We start from the raw sequence: 22,997 nt of genomic DNA, 5'->3' as shown, positions 1-22,997 counted from the left end.
TGTGAAAGTGCTATAAATCGGACATCTCCTTCTGGTGCCTTAACCACAAAGGGGTCAAAATTTTAAATAATTATATCTCCCATAAAATGCCAAATAATTATCCGATTCTCCTCAAATTTTACACATCCCAATATATCTACTAACACAAGATCTGGTGTCAAGATGATAGATACCGATCTACTTCTTCTGGTAACTCCCCCACAAAGAAGTCAACATCTTGAATAACAATTAAGTTCATATAACACGACATAAGCATTCTTAATTGTTTTCAAACTCGCCACATTCCAATATTTCCAAGATCTAGTGTAAAGGTTGGATATATCGGGTAACTCCTTCTGGCGATACCTCCCCCACAAAGGGGTTGAAAAATGATATCTCCCATAAAATGCGAAAAAAGTATCCGATTCACACATCACAATTTTTTTTTATCACCACAAGACCCAGTATCATGGACAGATAGAACCGACCACCTCTTCTGGTACCTCCCCCAGAACGGGGCGAAAACATTGGATAATTATATCTCCCATAAAATACGCAATAAGTATCCGATTCTCCTTAAATTTCGCACATTCCAATATTTTCACCAACACAAGATCTGGTGCGAAGCTGGTAGATATCGACCCACCCCTTCTAGGGCCTCCCCCACAAAGGGGTCAAAAAGTTGAATAACCAGATGGCTTATAAAATGTGAAATAACCTTTCGATTCTCTTCAAATTTTACACTTCGTAATATTTGTATTCACACAAGATTTGGCGTGAGTATTATAGATATCGGTGTACCCTTCCTGGTACCTTTCCCACAAACACCAACAGTGACATCCATATCAAGTGTCACGAGTTCAGTTCTATTCCTTCAGGCAATACCAAATTTCGTACAATTAAGTACTTTTCGTACAATTATGGTACACATTTTCAACACCGCCTCTGTATATCTTAATTTCAGATACCAACAGAGACCCCAACTAAAAATTACGGAATTTCAGCTCTACCCCGTCACCCATTACATAATTTAGTACACATTTCCAAAACCATCACTTTATCACAAACCCAGAAAGTACCCCAATATCTAATTTCCTAATATCAGTCTTTTCCGTTCACTTCAAACCAAACTGATCCAAATCTAGTACTAATTAGTACAGTTCGCGCAGTTAGTACACATTTCAAGAAACCGCCTTCAAGCTTCCAATTTCCTTTCCAGCCTTGATTCTCATGCCTAAAAAAAATTCCAGTTTTGTGCTCTATCCATTCACATAATACAAAAATGGTACCATTTTCGAAGTTTAGTACCATTTTAGAAATTTTCGTATCGTAACGTAACGTAACGTTTCCAGAAATCCTTTAGTACATCTATCCAGCACTTCATCGGTGACTTTCATTACAAATTTTTAAAATTTCACCTCATTTCGTTGGACAATTACAAAGTATTCGATTTTTTTTGTACATTTTAGTAGTTTTCGTACTTTTTTCGTACAAAAATCCAGCCTTATCACACGTCTACACACCAAGGCTGGCCCTTGTGCAAAATTTCAAGATTCTAGCTTCATCTCGTTTGTAAGGAAAATTATTTTCTGTGATATATTGGGTTGGGGAACATGTTATTAGTTCCTGCCGGGATTAAGACAGGAACCAGGATACATTTCTACGACTAAAATGTTTAACTAAATTTCCCAAAGAATCACAATAACATTGTTTGACTTATTTTAAACATTAAGGGGAAATCAATAAAATGGGGTTGAATGAGGGCGCCTAAAAGTATGCAACAGACATTGACCCATATTTGTTAATAATTCTAGAGAGAATTTCACTCTATATCAAGAAGTTTTTTTTTTATAAAAATTCACGATTTGAATTCTGGCTTCGTCCATTTCGTCTTTGTTGTAAGGAAAACTGTTTTCTGTGAAAATTGTGACCTTTTGAAGGTGCAAAAATCAGAAGGAGTGGAACGATATTGTCCGTTTTCAAACTCGATCTAAGTTTGCAAAATAGGATACCCACATCGAGAGGTATTTTGCGATAGCCAGTCAGGCACTGACACCACCTTGATCGACTTCGAATGCCCTACAACCGAATTAAGGGCTAAAAGGCCCACATGGATTTTTTCTCCAAAAAATATATTTTTCAAGTATCTCCGGAACTTTTTTCGTAGCTTTTTGGAAAGAACATTTTTAACAATTTAATTTGTAAATTTATTTAATAATAAATTTTATTATTAAAAATGTGATTTAATTCCTTTTTTGTTATCTCTACCAATATGTGCGGCATACTTTTAGGTGCTTCCACATATTCACATGCCTGTTACACTGCAAAAACAAAACACCTAATGAAACTTGTAAATGGCATAATACAAAAATCGCACGAGGGGTTAAACAGACATGGAGATGTTTGAAGTAGGCTATTCCCGGGAAAATGGAAGCCTTAAAAGTGATGACATGCCAGCTCCAACTTTAATTATTGACGTTAACATGGGTACTACCAACATTGAATACCATTTGTTCCATCCCCTTCCTTTTGATTTCCAAAAAAAGTTAGAAAGGGAGGGAGAACAACACATTAAGAAACGCGAAGTTTTTGGAAACACAATTTTTAATGAATCTGAGAGTTAGGTGGGGAGGTAAGGCATTGTGGAACAATTTTCGGGAATATTTAATGGCTGGCAGGAATGAAGCTGTTGAAAAGAGTTTTGCAATTGCTGTTAATTTTTAATGATGGCAACAGCGACAATAGCTAAAGGGGGCGAGAGGTGGCTTTAAGTTCCATTAAAGTTCTCCCCCCCCCCCCTTTCGTGAATGTAAATCAAGTTTCTTTTTGTGAAACAAATCATATCTATGGGATGGGTGTAAATTTTGGCCTACAATACCAGTACTTTCAATCTGCCATTTTATGGATTGTCATCATCCATACTTATACTGAAATATAAGTCTGAAAAATTCCTCTTCGTCCTTACATACATGGTCCTAGTTCCTGGAATTAGGATTACTCTTTGGTTGCAAAGGATAGGGGAGGGGGTCGGATTGTGTTGATTGCCAGTGTTACAATGACGAAACACTGTCGGCCTGCATTGTGTTGCAAATGTTGAATGGCGTCATGTTCGGCTTAAATATGGCTCAGCGGAATACAAAATATACCTTCTTGGACCAAAATCGCACGCCTGCTCGTCCTGGCAAACAACTGCTTGTATGAGCTTGCGTATGTGTGTGTTCGTATCGAGTTGAGCACCAAACATCATTCTGACAACTATGAAATTCCGTACGTGATAAATGGGGATTTTCCAACCAGCTACCCATCTATCGTACCGTCCGACCGTCCGACCACCGAGCCATTTGTCCGTATCGTTTACACTTAACACATGTGGTCATGTGCAGTCATTACCCAAAGAGTTGTCAGGATAATGAAAACGACTCCTCGGCCATCAAAACGAAATCGATAGCCCAGTTTCCATTATCCATTAACCAACGCCTTGCTACTGCAACCAAATTCAGGTGTAACTGCTCGCTGATATTTTGTCTACGGAGAACTTTTGATTGGGTGCAATGCTGCCGATACCTTGGCGAGTTAATTAAGCTGACTGTTATTAATTTCTGTGCCATGGAAATTTTAGAATGGCGAGCATGTTAATAGTTCTTACCGGGATGCAAACTGCATCCGGGATAAATTTCCATGGCTAAAAAGATTGACTAAATTTTAGGAAAGATTCACAAAACCATAATTTGACTTACTTCAAACATTAAACATACATGGAGTAAATAATTAACATTAATCTTCTCAGATCCAGAGTTCAAGTTTTTTTCTATAGAAAAAAATTCGTCGGGACCACAGGCCCATTTTTTTTCTACACACTGCAGGTTCAGTTTTTTCTATAGAAAAAAATTCCCGTGGACCACAGGTCCATTTTTTGCCATAGAAAAAATTTCGCGGGATCACAGGTCCATTATTTTTGTATAGAAAAAAATCCCCGTGGACCACAGGTCCATTTTTTCTATAGAAAAAAATCCCCCGTGGACCACAGGTCCATTATTTTTGTATAGAAAAAAATTCTCGTGGACAACAGGTCCATTTTTTGCTATAGAAAAAATTCCGCGGTACCACAGGTCCATTATTTTTGTATACAAAAAAAATTCTCTTGGACCACAGGTCCATTTTTCCTCGTGAAAAAAAATCCTCGAAAAAAAGGTCAATTTTTTTCTATAGAAAAAAATCCCCCGTGCACCACAGGTCCATTTTTTCTATAGAAAAAAATCCCCCGTGCACCACAGGTCCATTTTTTTCTATAGAAAAAATCCCCCGTGCACCACAGGTCCATTTTTTCTATAGAAAAAAAATTCACGTGGACCACAGGTCCATTTTTTTCTATAGAAAAAAATTCACGTGGATTTTTTTTCTATAGAAAAAAATGGACCTATGGTCCAGAGGATTTTTTTCTATAGAAAAAATTAACCTGTGGTCCAAAGGATTTTTTTTTCTATAGAAAAAATGGACCTTTGGTCCAGAGGAATGTTTTTCTATGGCCTTTTTAAAGTTTCAAAAATTTATTGTTGAAAAAGTGATCACAAATAATAGCTAAAAACATCGAAATCTCAATATATAAGGAGTTCTGGCTATTTTAAAGTTTGTTTTTTCTGTAGAAAAAATCGCTTCGGTCCCAGTGGTAAAGTTTCTTCTTTACATTAAAAAAATCATGTGCTGGACTCAGAGGTCAACTTTTTCCCATAGAAAAAAAAACTCCTCGTCGAGCAAGATCAAGTTTTGTCTACAGATAAAAATTCGTCCTCTGGCCCAGAGGTCAAGTGATAACAAATAATAGCTAAAAACATCGAACACTCAATATATAAGGAGTTCTGGCTATTTCAAAGTTTTTTTTTTTCTATAGAAAAAATCGCTCTGGCCCCAGTGGTAAAGTTTCTTCTTTACAGTAAAAAAATCATGTGCTGGAATCAGAGGTCAACTTCTTCCCATAGAAAAAAACTCCTCGTCTAGCGAGATCAAGTTTTTTCTACAGATAAAAATTTGTCCTGTGGCCCAGAGGTCAAGTTTTTTCTATAGATAAAGTGTTTTCTATTGAAAACAAATTCGTCCTCTAGCCCAGAGGTCAAGTTTTTTTTATAGAAAAAAAAAAAAAAATCCTCCAGCCTAACCTCGCTCTATAGAAAAAAATCCTCGAGCCGCGAGATCAATTTTTTTCTATAAAAAAAATTCCTCAGAGCCTGAGGTCAACTTTTTTTCATGGAAAAAAATCCGCGAGAAGCGAAGTCAACTTTTTTCCATAGAAAAAAATCTTGGAGGAGCGAGGTCAAGTTTTTTTCTACTTCATCCTCTAGGCACAGAGGTCAATTTTTTTTCTATAGAAGTAAAGTTTTTTCTATATTAAGAGTTCATGAACCCTGAATGCTACTTCTTCGTCTTAAGGATGTCCTTCTTCCACAAAAATTTAATATTTTTTTTTTTTAGTTCAGAGTACATTTTCTCCTTTTGTTTTTTTTTTATTTCTGAGAATTTTCGCTCTTTACTCGGTGGCATTTTTATAAATACTTGTGTGTTATTGTTCCATATTCTGTTTTTTTTTTGTGTTTTTTAATTGTTTCATGTTAAACAATTTCATATGACTGCCATTTATAAAAGAATTAAAATCAATAAAACGAAACAAAAAAAAATAAAACATTTCATTGATTAATATTTCATTGATGTTTGCATATGTATCGGCATATGTATCGATGTAGTGGTTGGCTGGTTGGTTGGTCGTCGGCATGTTGTTGTTTTTGCTGTCATCTAAATGACATTTATCATGTGTTGCAGCAATTTACACTGCAACACATACGTGTATGAACAAAAAATAAAACACATACCCACACAAATACATATCTGATGGTACATTGAAAATTTATAGCTCAAGGATAATCAAATAACAAACAAACGGGGCAAAAACTTAAAAAACGATTATTTTTTTGATGGAATTTAAAGCTCAACGGTAAACCGAAAACAAGGCTGAGTAATTTTTTGTGAAGGCCCCAACCAGAATTGCCCACTGTAATTGTTGCTTTTTGTATTTGTTTATTTTTCCCTTTTTTATTCTGCCATCATTTATTATTTGTTGCATCTCATGGCAGGGCAGCAGAAGACACAGACACATTTACAGTTCCATATAGCACATATGTGTTGGTATGTGTGTACATCGACAACAATTCAACATGATTAAAATTGAAATTAAAGCAATATCACATGTACTAATAGACAGAACGACAGACAGTGAATGAGCGATAGAAAGGATACATCACCCAAATTGCAAACACACCGAATGAGAGCAACCGAGAGAGAGAAAGAACAGACAGACAGACAAATAGATGGATTGAAAGTCCCATATTTCTGGGCCAGGGAGCTGAGGCACACAAACCCACAAGTAGACAGTGACAAATGAATGTGACCATTTATTTCACTTGCCAGTTTGCCATGGACGATGAAGCATGGAGGCGGTGGGCTGGGTGGAGACATGCATAAATAAAGTCTATACGACACATCACATCCTTGGACACATCCTTGGAAAAGAAGCAACATTATCTTACAGCCATTGCTACTCTGGGCTAAGGTCACGGGGAGTAGACTGAAAGATGTAACAATATTTCATGAAGTGGAGGGAAAGAGGTATAGAGAAAGGACAACAGAAGGATTGTGACAAAACGATAGAAGCTCAAAATGGAAACGATTTTTAGATGTTTGACGAGGTCTAGAGGAATTTTTTCTATAGAACAAAAAATGGACCTGTGGTCCACGAGAAATTTTTTTCTATAGAAAAAAATGGACCTGTGGTCCACGAGAAATTTTTTTCTATAGAAAAAAATGGACCTGTGGTCCACGAGAAATTTTTTTCTATAGAAAAAAATGGACCTGTGGTCCACGAGAAATTTTTTTCTATAGAAAAAAATGGACCTGTGGTCCACGAGAAATTTTTTTCTATAGAAAAAAATGGACCTGTGGTCCACGAGGAATTTTTTTCTATAGAAAAAAAATGGACCTGTGGTCCAAGGGGAATTTTTTTCTATAGAAAAAAATGGACCTGTGGTCCAAGGGGAATTTTTTTCCTATAGAAAAAAATGGACCTGTGGTCCAAGGGGAATTTTTTTCCTATAGAAAAAAATGGACCTGTGGTCCAAGGGGAATTTTTTTCCTATAGAAAAAAATGGACCTGTAGTCCAAGGGAAATTTTTTTCCTATAGAAAAAAATGGACCTGTGGTCCAAGGGTAATTTTTTCCCTATAGAAAAAAATGGATCTGTGGTCCAAGGGGAATTTTTTTCTTAGAGAAAAAAATGGACCTGTGGTCCAAGGGGAATTTTTTTCTTAGAGAAAAAAATGGACCTGTGGTCCAAGGGGAATTTTTTTCCTATAGAAAAAAATGGACCTGTGGTCCAAGGGGAATTTTTTTCCTATAGAAAAAAATGGACCTGTGGTCCAAGGGGAATTTTTTCCATAGAAAAAAATGGACCTGTGGTCCATGGGGATTTTTTTTTGTATAGAACAAAATTTACCTGTGGTCCAGAGGATTGTTTTTTTACAGAAAAAAATGGGCTTGGAGCACTTTTTTTGTATGGAGAAACAGAAACTAAATTAATAATGGTTCAAAATATGTTGAATATTTTTTTCTTCATGACTGCCTCCTTGTGTCGTGGGTGGTAGGGTGTGATGTGGTTTATTCTACTTATTTCAACTTCCACAGCGTGAATGCCTGAGTGGGCATGAGTGAATGAAAACAAAAATCCATCCATGAAGTGTTCGCCTGCAATGATTTCATAAAAATTGGATTTTTTTTGAGGTTGAAATGGGAATTCAACTGCAGCAACAACAGCAACATCAACACTAAAAATAACTACAACAACTTGCTGAAACGCAAATACTCTTCATTTCATTTGGGTAACAAACCAATTAAAAATTGTATTCAACGAGTTGTGAATATTACCAGAATTGCTTATTTTTGTGTGTACACACACACATCCAAGCGATCTGATATTACATACTGACATTTGGTATTTGAAAATATAAAAATATTTGGAAATTGAAAATATAAAAATGGGATATATTGGAATTTATGGCATATCTCATTCAAAATTCGAAAAAAAAACTCCCCAGGCCTGAGGGTAGGTGTTTTCCATAGAAAGAAATCCCCTGTATCAGAGGTCAAGTTTTTTTTTAATAAATTTAATTTAATAAATTTAAAATTGTGCGAATATATTTAACAGTGAATCTTGTGCAAACATTCCGGATTTTCTCAACAAAATTCATTTTTTCTTGAAAGAATGAATGTCGTTGTGTGTGTTCTGAATTTTGTATAAGAAAATATTAAAACTACAAATTGACATTCTATGACAAGATGAGACATTTCTACCGTCAGAGACCTGAACCTAACCATAATTAAATGAAAATAAATATTTGGAACTACACCATATGCTGTCATGGAATGACAGCCATCCTTTGTCTTTGATTTTTGAGAATTTATTGAAAATATTGCCATGTATATAGCACAGGCAAAATAAAGAAGGCGTATTGGAAATACCAAGAAAATATAAACGTCAATTAAATAAAGGTCTTACTGAAGTATGGGCATGGACGTAGCTAACCTTGAGAGGGGAGGGGGTGCGGTTTGTCACTGGTGTTTAATAAAATATTTATCTATGACAAAATCAAATCAAAATTTTACAAAGCAATACCTAAAAATGTTTTCAAGGTTGCGCCTACCCGCCTCAGGAACTCCAAGTGCCTCCTCTATTTTACTTGTCTACACCACTTCGAAATAACTATGGTATCTTCACATAAGTGTGTGTGTGTGTGTGTTTGGAATACCTTTGTGCTTCTCCACTACCAGTAACCCGTCAATAATGGCAGTTTTCGGAAAAATGGGAAAAACCCCCAGTGGTTGACAACGGAAATTCCGCTTAATTGTTCATGAAATAATGACAATTTCCCATGAACTGTTGTCCAGACGATACAATGAAATGTTCTGTTAATTGAATTTGAAACATAACGGTAAGCTTACACTTAATGTCACGCTTGAGGTGGAAGTAATTAAAAGTAATTCGGTCTAGGTAGACAGGACTATGAGATATTTATGTCTAGATAAATAGATTCAGAGGAAAAATAAATGAATGAAGGAAGAACTTGACCTCTGTGGCCAGAGGAAATTTTTTCTATAGACAAAATCTGACCTCTGGGGCCATAGGACGAAATTTTTTCTAAAGAAATAACCTGACTTCTGGTGCCAGAGGACGAAATTTTTTCTATAGACTTCTGTGCCAGAAGACATTTTTTATCTAGAAAAAAACTTGACCTCAGGTGTCCAAATTTTTTTCCTTAGGAAAAACTTGACTTGCGGTCTCAAGGATTTTTTTTCAATAGAAAAAACTTGACCTCCGGTCCCGAGGATTTTTTTGGATAGAAAAAATCCACAGGAAGTTTTTTCTATAGAAAAAACCTGACCTCTGTGGCCAGAGGACGAAATTTTTTTATAGAAAAAACCTGACCTCTGTGGCCAGAGGACGAAAAAAACCTGACCTCTGGGGCCAGAGGATGAAATTTTTTCTATAGAAAAAACCTGACCTCTGTGGCGTGAGGACGAAATTTTTTCTATAGAAAAAACCTGACCTCTGTGGCGTGAGGACGAAATTTTTTCTATAGAAAAAACCTGACCTCTGTGCCAGAGGACGAAATTTTTTCTATAGAAAAAACCTGACCTCTGTGCCAGAGGACAAAATTTTTTCTATAGAAAAAACCTGACCTCTGTGGCGTGAGGACGAAATTTTTTCTATAGAAAAAACCTGACCTCTGTGACCAGAGGACGAAAAAAACCTGACCTCTGGGGCCAGAGGATGAAATTTTTTCTATAGAAAAAACCTGACCTCTGTGGCGTGAGGACGAAATTTTTTCTATAGAAAAAACCTGACCTCTGTGGCCAGAGGACGAAATTTTTTTATAGAAAAAACCTGACCTCTGTGGCCAGAGGACGAAAAAAACCTGACCTCTGGGGCCAGAGGATGAAATTTTTTCTATAGAAAAAACCTGACCTCTGTGGCGTGAGGACGAAATTTTTTCTATAGAAAAAACCTGACCTCTGTGGCGTGTGGACGAAATTTTTTCTATAGAAAAAACCTGACCTCTGTGCCAGAGGACAAAATTTTTTCTATAGAAAAAACCTGACCTCTGTGGCGTGAGGACGAAATTTTTTCTATAGAAAAAACCTGACCTCTGTGGCCAGAGGACGAAAAAACCTGACCTCTGGGGCCAGAGGATGAAATTTTTTCTATAGAAAAAACCTGACCTCTGTGGCGTGAGGACGAAATTTTTTCTATAGAAAAAACCTGACCTCTGGGCCCAGAGGACGAAATTTTTTCTATAGAAAAAACCTGACCTCTGGGCCCAGAGGACGAAATTTTTTCTATAGAAAAAACCTGACCTCTGGGCCCAGAGGACGAAATTTTTTCTATAGAAAAAACCAGACCTCTGGGCCCAGAGGACGAAATTTTTTCTATAGAAAAAACCTGACCTCTGGGGCCAAAGGACGAAATTTTTTCTAAAAAAAAAACATGTTTTTTTTGTGCATGTTTTTCCTCCAAATTTATTCCAGCACTTGGCGAAACATGTGGAGCATATATTTGCAAGTTCTCTAGCGATGAAAACATGTTCTGCAAAGTTTCTTAAAGGGCCATTACTTTTTGTCACTTGACAAATCACCCGGCATGCTATTGGCTGGAACTACTGCTGTTAACACTTTGAGAGTCATTCATCCCATTTGGAAAATTGTATGTCTACGTTTTTTTTTCGCCCGTGACAAGGAAACCGAAATGAGTGTACAAAATATGTTGACAAAAGTGTAAGGGTCTGCGTGTATGTGTGTGTATGTGTTCGGCCAAACTGATTGACTGACATTTGCCAAAGAGTTGGCTGGCAGGGCTGCTTGACGTGTTGTTGCTGCTGCTGCTGCTGCTGACTGACGATCGTTAAAAGCAATTTGCGTGTCATTCTGTACTTAAAATACCAGCAAATTGGTAGCGATAAATTATAAATCGATGTTGGGCAAAATCGAAATGACAAAGACGAAGGCGGAGGCGGCCACGAACAGAAGCAGTTGCTGGAACCGGGAGAAAAATGCAAAATGGTCGAAAAACGTAACCTAAATGGAAATTACGGTAAACGTCAAATGCAATATTCGTCAACCATGCTGACGAACCGCCAACCTCTTTCACTTCGCCCACTGCTGATGGCCAATGTAATTCAATTTAAATTCAATTGACGCAATTTCCAATGGAGTCAAAGAAAATCGAACTTTGGAAAATTAAAATTGCGGGCAATTAAACATTGTCATATGTTCGGAAACTCTCTGTGAGATGAGGAGAAAGATGTTAATCAAAAGAAGAAAAAATTAAGAACAATTTGTCAGGCATTACAGATATTTTTTGTTCTGTAGCCAAAACGGTATTTTTCTATAGGAAAAATCGCTCTGACACAGAGGTCAAGTTTTTTTTTTATAGAAAAATAATATCTCGGGGTCAAATTTTTTCTATAAAAAATATCGTTCTCTAACCTCGAGGTCAAGTTTTTTCCATAGGAAAAATCGCTCTTGTACACAGGTCAAGTGTTTTCTATAGAAAAATATCGTACTCTAAACTCGAGGTCAAGTTTTTTCTATATGAAAAAATTCCTCGAGCCGCGAGGTCAATTTTTTTTTATAAAAAAATCCTCAAGCCGTAATTTCAGTTTATTTGTATGGAAAACAGTTCCTCGAGCCGCCAGGTCAAGTTTTTTCTATAGAAAAATTCCCTAAGCCGTAAGGTCAAATTTTTGTCCATAGAAAAATTACTCGGGCGGCGAGGTCAAATTTTTTTCCATAGAAAAAAATCCTCAAGCCACTAGGTCAAAGTTTTTTTAATAGAAACAAAAATCCCTCGATCCGAAAGGTCCAGTTTTTTCATAAAAAAACATTCCTCGAGCCGCGAGGGCTCGAAAAAAAAAAGAAAAAAAAAATTCTCGATCCGAGATGTCAAGGTTTTTCTATGGAAAAACATTTCTTGAACCGCGAGGTCAAGTTTTTTTTATAGAAAAAAATTCCTCGATCCGAGATGTCAAGTTTTTTCTATGGAAAAATATTCCTCAAGCCGCGAGGTTCTCTGGCCCTGAGTTCGAGTTTTTTTTCGGTAGAAATATTTGACCCCTGGCCCAGAATTCAAGTTTATTTTAATTTACAAAAAAAAAAACTTTCCTCTGGCCAAGTGTTTCCTATAGAAAAAATTGGCTCTCTGGCACAGAGGCCAAGTTTTTTTTCAATAGAAAAAATTGTCCTCTTTACCCAGAGGTCAAGTTTTTTCTATGGAAAAACATACATCGTCCCCTGTACCTAGAGGTAAAGTTTTTTTCTATAGAAAAAAATCCTTAGACCCTGGGGACGAAATTTTTTCTATAGAAAAAACCTGACCTCTGGGGCCAGAGGACGAAATTTTTTCTATAGAAAAAACCTGACCTCTGGGGCCAGAGGACGAAATTTTTTCTATTGAAAAAACCTGACCTCTGGGGCCAGAGGATGAAATTTTTTCTATAGAAAAAACCCGACCTCTGTGCCAGAGGAAATTTTTTCCTTAGGAAAAACATAACTTCCGGTCTCAAGGAATTTTTTGCAATAGAAAAAACTTTACCTCCGGTCCCGAGGATTTTTTTTTGCATAGAAAGAAATCTACAGGAAATTTTTTTGTATAGAAAAGAGCCTGACAAAAGGAACTTTTTTCTATAGAAAAAACTTGACCTCTGGGGCTAAAGCGATTTTTTTTTCGATAAAAAAAAGAAAAATCTTGACCACTTGAGGCCAGAGGATGAACTTTTTTGTAGAAAAAGACTTGACTTGATCTGTTCCTGACCCCTGGCCCAGAATTCAAGTTTATTTTAATTTAAAAAAAAGCTTTCCTCTGGCCAAGTGTTTCCTATAGAAAAAATTGGCTCTCTGGCACAGAGGCCATGTTTTTTTTTTTCAAAAGAAAAAAATTGTCCTCTTTACCCAGAGGTCAAGTTTTTTCTATGGAAAAAAATACCTGTACCTAGAGGTGAAGTTTTTTTCTATAGAAAAAAATCCTTAGACCCTGGGGTTAACTTTTTTCTATTGAAAAAATTGGTACTTGGTAACTTGTCCCCTCAATGGCCTCAAGTGGGATATTTACTACAGAAAACAATTCTCCTAACCTTCGTTTTTGAATTATTTTCTGGCTTTAGAGGATGAACTCTAGTAAAAAATCTACTAATGCTTCCCTGGTGTCAACTTATTTTCTGCTTTGTTGCACAGCGAAATGAGAGTGAAATGTGCCACCTCTGGTCGTTCAATGAATAACGGAGTGTCGCAAAGGGAGGTAAAGTGGGGTCGGAAATAATGGCAGTGAGAAACAATTTCATTCAATGCTGCAACAAATTTCCCTGGAGCATTAACGCGTGAGCATATCATTATCAAAGCTTGCTACGTTCTGCTCGATTATCCTGCTCCCGCAATCATCTTTGCCGCAAGAAACAGCTTAGTTCCTTCGTTCGAAGTCGTCTCAAAACAATACACCATCGTCGTCTGCATCTGTTAATCCTGCTTTGCTATTTTCTTTTGGCATTTTTTAACATCAATCGTGTGTTGAGCATCGTGCTTCCTCTCATCGCTACAAGGTTCTCACCTCACCTCGCCTTCGACTTCAACCCCATACAGAAGGGTTAATGAGTGGCAAATAAGTTTAACGCTAATGACGTTTTCTTGGAGGATTTCTTCTTTATATTCCGTAAAATTGTTCGTCTTAGACGTTTTTCTTTTCTTTTTTTTTTCTAAAAAGTAAAAAAGAGTGAAAGCTGGGAAATGGGATGGAAAAAAATAAGAAGAACTGAAGTTCACCTTGGCGGAGCAGGGTGGTTACCGGCGCCTAGGATTCGAAGCATTCAAACGCAAAAAGCATAAAAAATCCTGCTGGTTTTGAAAAATTATGCTCCAAAGTGAAAAGCAACAAACAATTAGCAAGTTAATTACATGCCATTACAAATGATGTGTTAGAGCCCAGTTAACACGGAGCAAAAAGAAGAAAACCTAGAAGTTTTATCAGGAAAAACCAAGTTCCTAGTATTAATTATCCGAGAAAGAAAACATAATGAACGAGCTTTGGAAATGAAGTTGGAGGCATGTAATTGTTGTAGCTGGTAGAATCATTTACAACGTCAATTGTCAGTACTTTTTTTCAAAATGGAAATTTCAAACAATAGGTAATGAGATGAAGAGAGAGAGAGAGAGAGAGAGAGAGAGAGAGAGAGAGAGAGAGAGAACGAAATCGCGGCTCAAGATTTTTTTCTATAGAAAAACTTGACCTCCGGTCCCGAGCAATTATTTTTCTATAGAAAAAACTTGACCTCCGGTCCCTACGAATTTTTTCTATAGAAAAAACTTGACCTCCCGTCCCTACGAATTTCTTTCTATAGAAAAAACTTGACCTCCGGTCCCTACGAATTTTTTTCTATAGAAAAAACTTGACCTCCGGTCCCTACGAATTTTTTTCTATAGAAAAAACTTGACCTCCGGTCCCTACGAATTTTTTTCTATAGAAAAAACTTGACCTCCGGTCCCTACGAATTTTTTTCTATAGAAAAAACTTGACCTCCGGTCCCTACGAATTTTTTTCTATAGAAAAAACTTGACCTCCGGTCCCTACGAATTTTTTTCTATAGAAAAAACTTGACCTCCGGTCCCTACGAATTTTTTTCTATAGAAAAAACTTGACCTCCGGTCCCTACGAATTTTTTTCTATAGAAAAAACTTGACCTCCTGTCCCTACGAATTTTTTTCTATAGAAAAAACTTGACCTCCGGTCCCTACGAATTTTTTTCTATAGAAAAAACTTGACCTCTGGTCCCTACGAATTTTTTTCTATAGAAAAAACTTGACCTCCGGTCCCTACGAATTTTTTTCTATAGAAAAAACTTGACCTCCGGTCCCTACGAATTTTTTTCTATAGAAAAAACTTGACCTCCGGTCCCTACGAATTTTTTTCTATAGAAAAAACTTGACCTCCGGTCCCTACGAATTTTTTTCTATAGAAAAAACTTGACCTCCGGTCCCTACGAATTTTTTTCTATAGAAAAAACTTGACCTCCGGTCCCTACGAATTTTTTTCTATAGAAAAAACTTGACCTCCGGTCCCTACGAATTTTTTTCTATAGAAAAAACTTGACCTCCGGTCCCTACGAATTTTTTTCTATAGAAAAAACTTGACCTCCGGTCCCTACGAATTTTTTCTATAGAAAAAACTTGACCTCCGGTCCCTACGAATTTTTTCTATAGAAAAAACTTGACCTCCGGTCCCTACGAATTTTTTTCTATAGAAAAAACTTGACCTCCGGTCCCTACGAATTTTTTTCTATAGAAAAAACTTGACCTCCGGTCCCTACGAATTTTTTTCTATAGAAAAAACTTGACCTCCGGTCCCTACGAATTTTTTTCTATAGAAAAAACTTGACCTCCGGTCCCTACGAATTTTTTTCTATAGAAAAAACTTGACCTCCGGTCCCTTCGAATTTTTTTTCTATAGAAAAAACTTGACCTCCGGTCCCTACGAATTTTTTTCTATAGAAAAAACTTGACCTCCGGTCCCTACGAATTTTTTTCTATAGAAAAAACTTGACCTCCGGTCCCTACGAATTTTTTTCTATAGAAAAAACTTGACCTCCGGTCCCTACGAATTTTTTTCTATAGAAAAAACTTGACCTCCGGTCCCTACGAATTTTTTTCTATAGAAAAAACTTGACCTCCGGTCCCTACGAATTTTTTTCTATAGAAAAAACTTGACCTCCGGTCCCTACGAATTTTTTTCTATAGAAAAAACTTGACCTCCGGTCCCTACGAATTTTTTTCTATAGAAAAAACTTGACCTCCGGTCCCTACGAATTTTTTTCTATAGAAAAAACTTGACCTCCGGTCCCTACGAATTTTTTTCTATAGAAAAAACTTGACCTCCGGTCCCTACGAATTTTTTTCTATAGAAAAAACTTGACCTCCGGTCCCTACGAATTTTTTTCTATAGAAAAAACTTGACCTCCGGTCCCTACGAATTTTTTTCTATAGAAAAAACTTGACCTCCGGTCCCTACGAATTTTTTTCTATAGAAAAAACTTGACCTCCGGTCCCTACGAATTTTTTTCTATAGAAAAAACTTGACCTCCGGTCCCTACGAATTTTTTTCTATAGAAAAAACTTGACCTCCGGTCCCTACGAATTTTTTTCTATAGAAAAAACTTGACCTCCGGTCCCTATGATTTTTGTTTCTATAGAAAAAACTTGACCTCCGGTCCCGATGAATTTTTTTCTATAGAAAAAACTTGACCTCCGGTCCCGATGAATTTTTTTCTATAGAAAAAAACTTGACCTCCGGTCCCGATGAATTTTTTCTATAGAAAAAACTTGACCTCCGGTCCCGATGAATTTTTTTCTATAGAAAAAACTTGACCTCCGGTCCCGATGAATTTTTTCTATAGAAAAAACTTGACCTCCGGTCCCGATGAATTTTTTTCTATAGAAAAAACTTGACCTCCGGTCCCGATGAATTTTTTTCTATAGAAAAAACTTGACCTCCGGTCCCGATGAATTTTTTTCTATAGAAAAAACTTGACCTCCGGTCCCGATGAATTTTTTTCTATAGAAAAAACTTGACCTCCGGTCCCGATGAATTTTTTTCTATAGAAAAAACTTGACCTCCGGTCCCGATGAATTTTTTTCTATAGAAAAAACTTGACCTCCGGTCCCGATGAATTTTTTTCTATAGAAAAAACTTGACCTCCGGTCCCGATGAATTTTTTTCTATAGAAAAAACTTGACCTCCGGTCCCGATGAATTTTTTTCTATAGAAAAAACTTGACCTCCGGTCCCGATGAATTTTTTTCTATAGAAAAAACTTGACCTCCGGTCCCGATGAATTTTTTTCTATAGAAAAAACTTGACCTCCGGTCCCGATGAATTTTTTTCTATAGAAAAAACTTGACCTCCGGTCCCGATGAATTTTTTTCTATAGAAAAAGAAACTTGATTTCCGGTCTCGAGGATTTTCTTCTATAGAAAAAACTTGATCTCCAATCTCGAGGAATTTTTTTCTATAGAAAAAACTTGAACTACGGACTGTAGGAATTTTTTCTAAAGAAAAAACTTGACCTCCGGTCTCGAGGAATTTTTTTCCAAAGAAAAAACTTGACCTCCGGCCTCGAGGAATTTTTTTGCATAGAAAACACTTGACATTCGGTCTCGAGGATTTTTTTTATAGAAAAAACTCGACCTCCAGTCTCATGGAATTTTTTTCTATAGAAACAACTTGATCTGGCCATTGTTTTGAAATTAATATTTTTATGGAGAGCCTTTCCTGAGACTAATTCTGTTTTCTCTTTCTTCTCTTACCTCTTGGGGAGCATACTTATTTTTTCCTTTCAAAGACAATTTCGTAACAAATTTACCATCAAAACTCCCCCTGGTGGGACCTGGCAATTTATCACACCAGTGTCTCGTAAGTTTTTCATGGTCACTGAACAGGAGTGCCTAGCACAAGTATCGGCTCCAATTCCCCGTGCGGGGACGTTGTGATCTCTGGCAGACATCTGTCAAGACCAAAAAGGAAACAAGTTTTTGTCTTGACAACATTTGAGCCACCAGTTTTTGTTGTTGTCGCATAGCTTTCCGTTGTTAACGAAGACATTACATACACGACTGCTAGGACACTCGCATAAAACGAGCCATCGAGTCAGCCAGCCATCCAACCACAGGAGGAGCACCACATATAGACACCACCTCCTTCTGCTCTTCCGGCATGGTTTCTTGTTTTTCCTACGTCTTCTACGAAAACGAAGTGAACTAAGTAAACATGGGATAATGACCGTGGGGAATGGAAATCGCATTATTATAGTGGCCATGGGCTTGTGAGAAGAAGGAAGACAGTCTGTCGGGCGGGAGGACGGGAGGACCCTCATTCTCATCATAAACAATAAATGATGGAATGACTGAGTAACTGACAAACTGTCATTCAGTGTCATGTCAAATGCTTGCTGCTTGGATGGCTAAACTCAAGTACCAAGGAACTTGAGTTGTTTTTAACTGCTCAGCTCTCTTGAAGCGTTCAATGGATTATGACAAGCTTTGCAGGAGGGAATGAGGATATCGGGGGAGGAGACGAAAAGTAAAGTCATTTCTTCTTTTCCTTGTCGACGTTCGGTCAAAAGGGATTTCTTTGATGCCGCAATTTTTTTTCTTGCTCTGCTTCTTGTGTTTGCCTTGCTCTTCGGATCAATTTTTATTTCATTAATGCTAAGAATTCTGTCATTATTGTTATATTTTCCCATTAAATGTTATGGCTTCATCTTTAATGATTTTTTCTTCCTTTTTCTTTTCTTTGCAGGTATGTATGTTTTGGGAACTATTCATGTTTTCCTTAGAAATACTTGAAGAAAATACTAATGGAAGCAAAATGGTCCTCGATTTCTGTGGAAAACTAAAATGAAAAGAATTTGAAAATTGAATTGGAAAGGACTTTTGACAGGTGAGAGGTAATTAGCTTTGGGCTTATATTACAATAAAAATATTTTAATTAAATGGAAATTTCGAATAAGGAGGATTATTTTCAGGTCAGGTTTTTTTCTATAGAAAAAATTCATCCTCTGGCCCAGAGGTCAAGTTTTTTCTATAGAAAAAAAGTCATCCTCTGGCCCAGAGGTCAAGTTTTTTCTATAGAAAAAAATTCATCCTCTGGCCCAGAGGTAACGTTTTTTCTATAGAAAAAAATTCTTCCTCTGACCCCCCAGAGGTCAAATTTTTTTCTATAGAAAAAATTCTTCCTCTGGCCCCCAGAGGTCAAGTTTTTTCTATAGAAAAAAAATTCTTCCTCTGACCCCCCAGAGGTCAAGTTTTTTCTATAGAAAAAAAATTCTTCCTCTGACACCCCAGAGGTCAAGTTTTTTCTATAGAAAAAATTCTTCCTCTGGCCCTACAGAGGTCAATTTTTTTCTATAGAAAAAAATCATCCTCCGGCACAGAGGTCAATTTTTTTCTATAGAAAAAAAAATCATCCTCCGGCACAGAGGTCATTTGTTTTCTATAGAAAAAAAAATCATCCTCCGGCACAGAGGTCAATTGTTTTCTATAGAAAAAAATTCATCCTGTGGCCCAGAGGTCGAGTTTTTTCTATAGAAAAAAATTCATCATCTAACCCAGAGGTCAAGTTTTTTCTATAGAAAACAATTCATCCTCTGGCCCAGAGGTCAAGTTTTTTCAAAGAAAAAAATTCATCCTCTGGCCCAGAGGTCAAGTTTTTTCTATAGAAAAAAATTCATCCTCTGGCCCAGAGGTCAAGTTTTTTCTATAGAAAAAAATTCATCCTCTGGCCCAGAGGTCAAGTTTTTTCTATAGAAAAAAATTCATCCTCTGGCCCAGAGGTTAAGTTTTTTCTATAGAAAAAAATTCATCCTCTGGCACAGAGTCAAGTTTTTTCTATAGAAAAAAATTCATCCTCTGGCACAGAGTCAAGTTTTTTCTATAGAAAAAAATTCATCCTCTGGCACAGAGGTCAATTGTTTTCTATAGAAAAAAATTCATCCTCTGGCACAGAGGTCAATTGTTTTCTATAGAAAAAAATTCATCCTATGGCACAGAGGTCAATTGTTTTCTATAGAAAAAAAATCATCCTCTGGCACAGAGGTCAAGTTTTTTCTATAGAAAAAAATTCATCCTCTGGTCCAGAGGTCAAGTTTTTTCTATAGAAAAAAATTCATCCTCTGGCACAGAGGTCAAGTTTTTTCTATAGAAAAACTTTCATCCTCTGGCACAGAGGTTAGGTTTTTTTTGCTATAAAAAAAATTTCATCCTCTGGCACAGAGGTTAGGTTTTTTCTATAGAAAAAATTCATCCTCTGGTCCAGAGGTCAAGTTTTTTCTATAGAAAAAATGTCATCCTCTGGCACAGAGGTTAGGTTTTTCTATAGAAAAAATTTCATCCTCTGGCACAGAGGTTAGGTTTTTTCTATAGAAAAAATTTCATCCTCTGGCCCAGAGGTCAAGTTTTTTTTTCTATAGAAAAAATTCGTCCTCTGGCCCAGAGGTCAAGTTTTTTTCTATAGAAAAAAATTCACCCTCTGGCCCAGAGGTCAAGTTTTTTCTATAGAAAAAATTCACCCTCGCGCCCAGAGGTCAAGTTTTTTCTATAGAAAAAATTCACCCTCTGGCCCAGAGGTCAAGTTTTTTCTATAGAAAAAAATTCATCCTCTGGCCCAGAGGTCAAGTTTTTTCTATAGAAAAAAATTCACCCTCTGGCCCAGAGGTCAAGTTTTTTCTATAGAAAAAAATTCACCCTCTGGCCCAGAGGTCAAGTTTTTTCTATAGAAAAAAATGCATCCTCTGGCCCAGAGGTCAAGTTTTTTCTATAGAAAAAAATGCATCCTCTGGCCCAGAGGTCAAGTTTTTTCTATAGAAAAAAATTCATCCTCTGGCCCAGAGGTCAAGTTTTTTCTATAGAAAAAAATTCATCCTCTGGCCCAGAGGTCAAGTTTTTTCTATAGAAAAAAATTCATCCTCTGGCCCAGAGGTCAAGTTTTTTCTATAGAAAAAAATTCATCCTCTGGCCCAGAGGTCAAGTTTTTTCTATAGAAAAAAATTCATCCTCTGGCCCAGAGGTCAAGTTTTTTCTATAGAAAAAAATTCATCCTCTGGCCCAGAGGTCAAGTTTTTTCTATAGAAAAAAATTCATCCTCTGGCCCAGAGGTCAAGTTTTTTCTATAGAAAAAAAAATTCATCCTCTGACCCAGAGGCTAAGTTTTTTGTATAGAAAAAATTCATCCTCTGGCCCAGAGGTCAAGTTTTGTCTATAGAACAAAATTAATCCTCTGGCACAGAGGTCAGGTTTTTTCTATAGAAAAAAATTCATCCTCTGGCACAGAGGGCAAAATTTTTTCTATATAAAAAAACTTGACCTCTGGGCCAGAGGACAAATTTTTTTCTGCAGAGGTCAAACTTTCAAGAACCGAGGATAATATTTTTTGATTAACAAATTTCTTCTAGTCCTGAGCATGACATTCTTCTCGAGACCGTGGCTCTTTTTTATCTTAGCATATCAGGATAAGTATTTAACAATCATTGCATACTTTTAGGCTCTCTCCAGAACAAAAAAAAAAACAAAACTTTTGCCTAGCAATAATCGATATCTCGAAATTCCCATTGAAGACCAAACATCAATTGCTTTAGAAAATAGTTTTTGATTCTTTTTCTTCTGCATTTATCCTGCATTCAGACAACATGCATTCGAATGCATGCAATTCGAAAACACTTTTCTTGTTAACACAAAACAGTTTAACTATCCACAATATTTTCGTAGAGTCGAGAATCGTCGGTCAATGTAGAGTTGAGTTATGTTTTTTTTTCCTGTTGCCTTCGCATTTTATTTTCAATTTATTCTGTTTTTAGGTCAAACTGATATGAAGTGGTGTTTGTTGTTGTTGTTGGGAGTCTTTTTTTTTCTTGTGTTGAGTTTTATTGATGCATAACCTACATTCAAGAACATTTCACCTGTCATGACTCAGTAGTAGTCCTAACCAAATGCCCCACATGCCCCTGACGTTGCACCATCCCAGAGAGTGGGGGAGGGAGTTCCTTTGGCGCCCATGCCAAAGTAGGAATCAGAAACCATTGCGGAAACTTCGCTTCAGTATTCAATTCCCATAGGCAAATCCTTGATAAATATTCCAATTGTATTGGACGTGAGTTTGTGTGTGAATTCAGTACCTTCCATATTCCAAAGGAGGCTCAACAAAAATGGTTTAATATTCTCGATGTTTTGGCAATCGACAAATGGTCCAGCTGAACTGAATGAAAAACATTGAAGCAAGGGACAAAGGCCAATTCTGTGTGGGAGCTTCGTACTATTATTTGTCAGTTCCAAGAAGTCCTTAGGCTTCACACACACACGTGTTTTTTATACCCTCCACCATAGTATGGAGAGTATATTAAGTTCGTCATTCCGTTTGTAACACCTCGAAATATACATTTTAGACCCAACAAAGTATACATATTCTTGATCAGCATAAAATTCTATGTCGATTTAGAGATTTCCGTACGTCTGTCCGTCTATCGGTCTTTGGAAATCACTCTAGCTTCCGAACGAAATGAAGTCTGTCCATCTATCCGTCTTTGGAAATCTCTCTAGCTTCCGAACAAAATGAAGTAAGTTGATAAAATTTTACTCAAATGTGTATTATGTCTGCAGGACTTTTGGTATTGAAAATGGGCCATGTATGTCCACTTCTACATATAGCCCCCATATAACGGTACCCCCCGATATTCGCTAGTCTGATGATTTTAGCGACATTATTTACCGGAACTATTTAAAATTTAGTATTTAAAGTTCGTAATGAATACTATAGCCTATAGCCACGTCTTTGTATAGCCCCCATATAACGGTACCCCCCGATATTCAGTATTTTGATGATTTTAGCGACATTATTTACCGGAATTGTTTCAAATTTGGTATTTGATGTGCGAAATAGACACTACAGCTTAAAACAGGAAATGGGCCATATAGGTGAACTTCTTCGTATAGCCCCCATATAACGGTACCCCCCGATATTCGGTATTTTTATGATTTTAGCGACATTATTTACCGGAATTGTTTAAAATTTGGTATTTGAAGTTCGCAATAGACACTACAGCATAAAATTGAAAATGGTCCATTTAGGTCCACTTCTTCGTATAGCCCCCATATAACGGTACCCCCCGATATTCGGTATTTTTATGATTTTAGCGACATTATTCACCGGAATTGTTTCAAATTTGGTATTTGAAGTTCGTAGTGGATGCTAGAGCCTACGACAGAAAATGGGCCATTTAGGTCCATTTCATCGTATAGCCCCCATATAACGGTACCCCCCGATATTCGGTATTTTGATGATTTTAGCGACATTATTTACCGGAATTGTTTCAAATTTGGTATTTGAAGTTCGTGGTG

The 22,997-nt window shown here is 36.8% G+C and overlaps 1 protein-coding gene across 4 annotated transcripts in view; it reads left to right on the top strand.

The window, feature by feature from the left end:
* Positions 1 to 22,997, top strand: part of LOC101895370 (syndecan) — a 577,194-nt gene that overhangs the window by 129,184 nt on the left and 425,013 nt on the right. The window lies entirely within an intron of this gene.

This window comes from Musca domestica, unplaced genomic scaffold, assembly GCF_030504385.1.
Source record: "Musca domestica strain aabys unplaced genomic scaffold, Musca_domestica.polishedcontigs.V.1.1 35, whole genome shotgun sequence".
Lineage (NCBI taxonomy): Eukaryota > Metazoa > Arthropoda > Insecta > Diptera > Muscidae > Musca > Musca domestica.
This window is presented reverse-complemented; position numbering and strand designations above follow the sequence as displayed.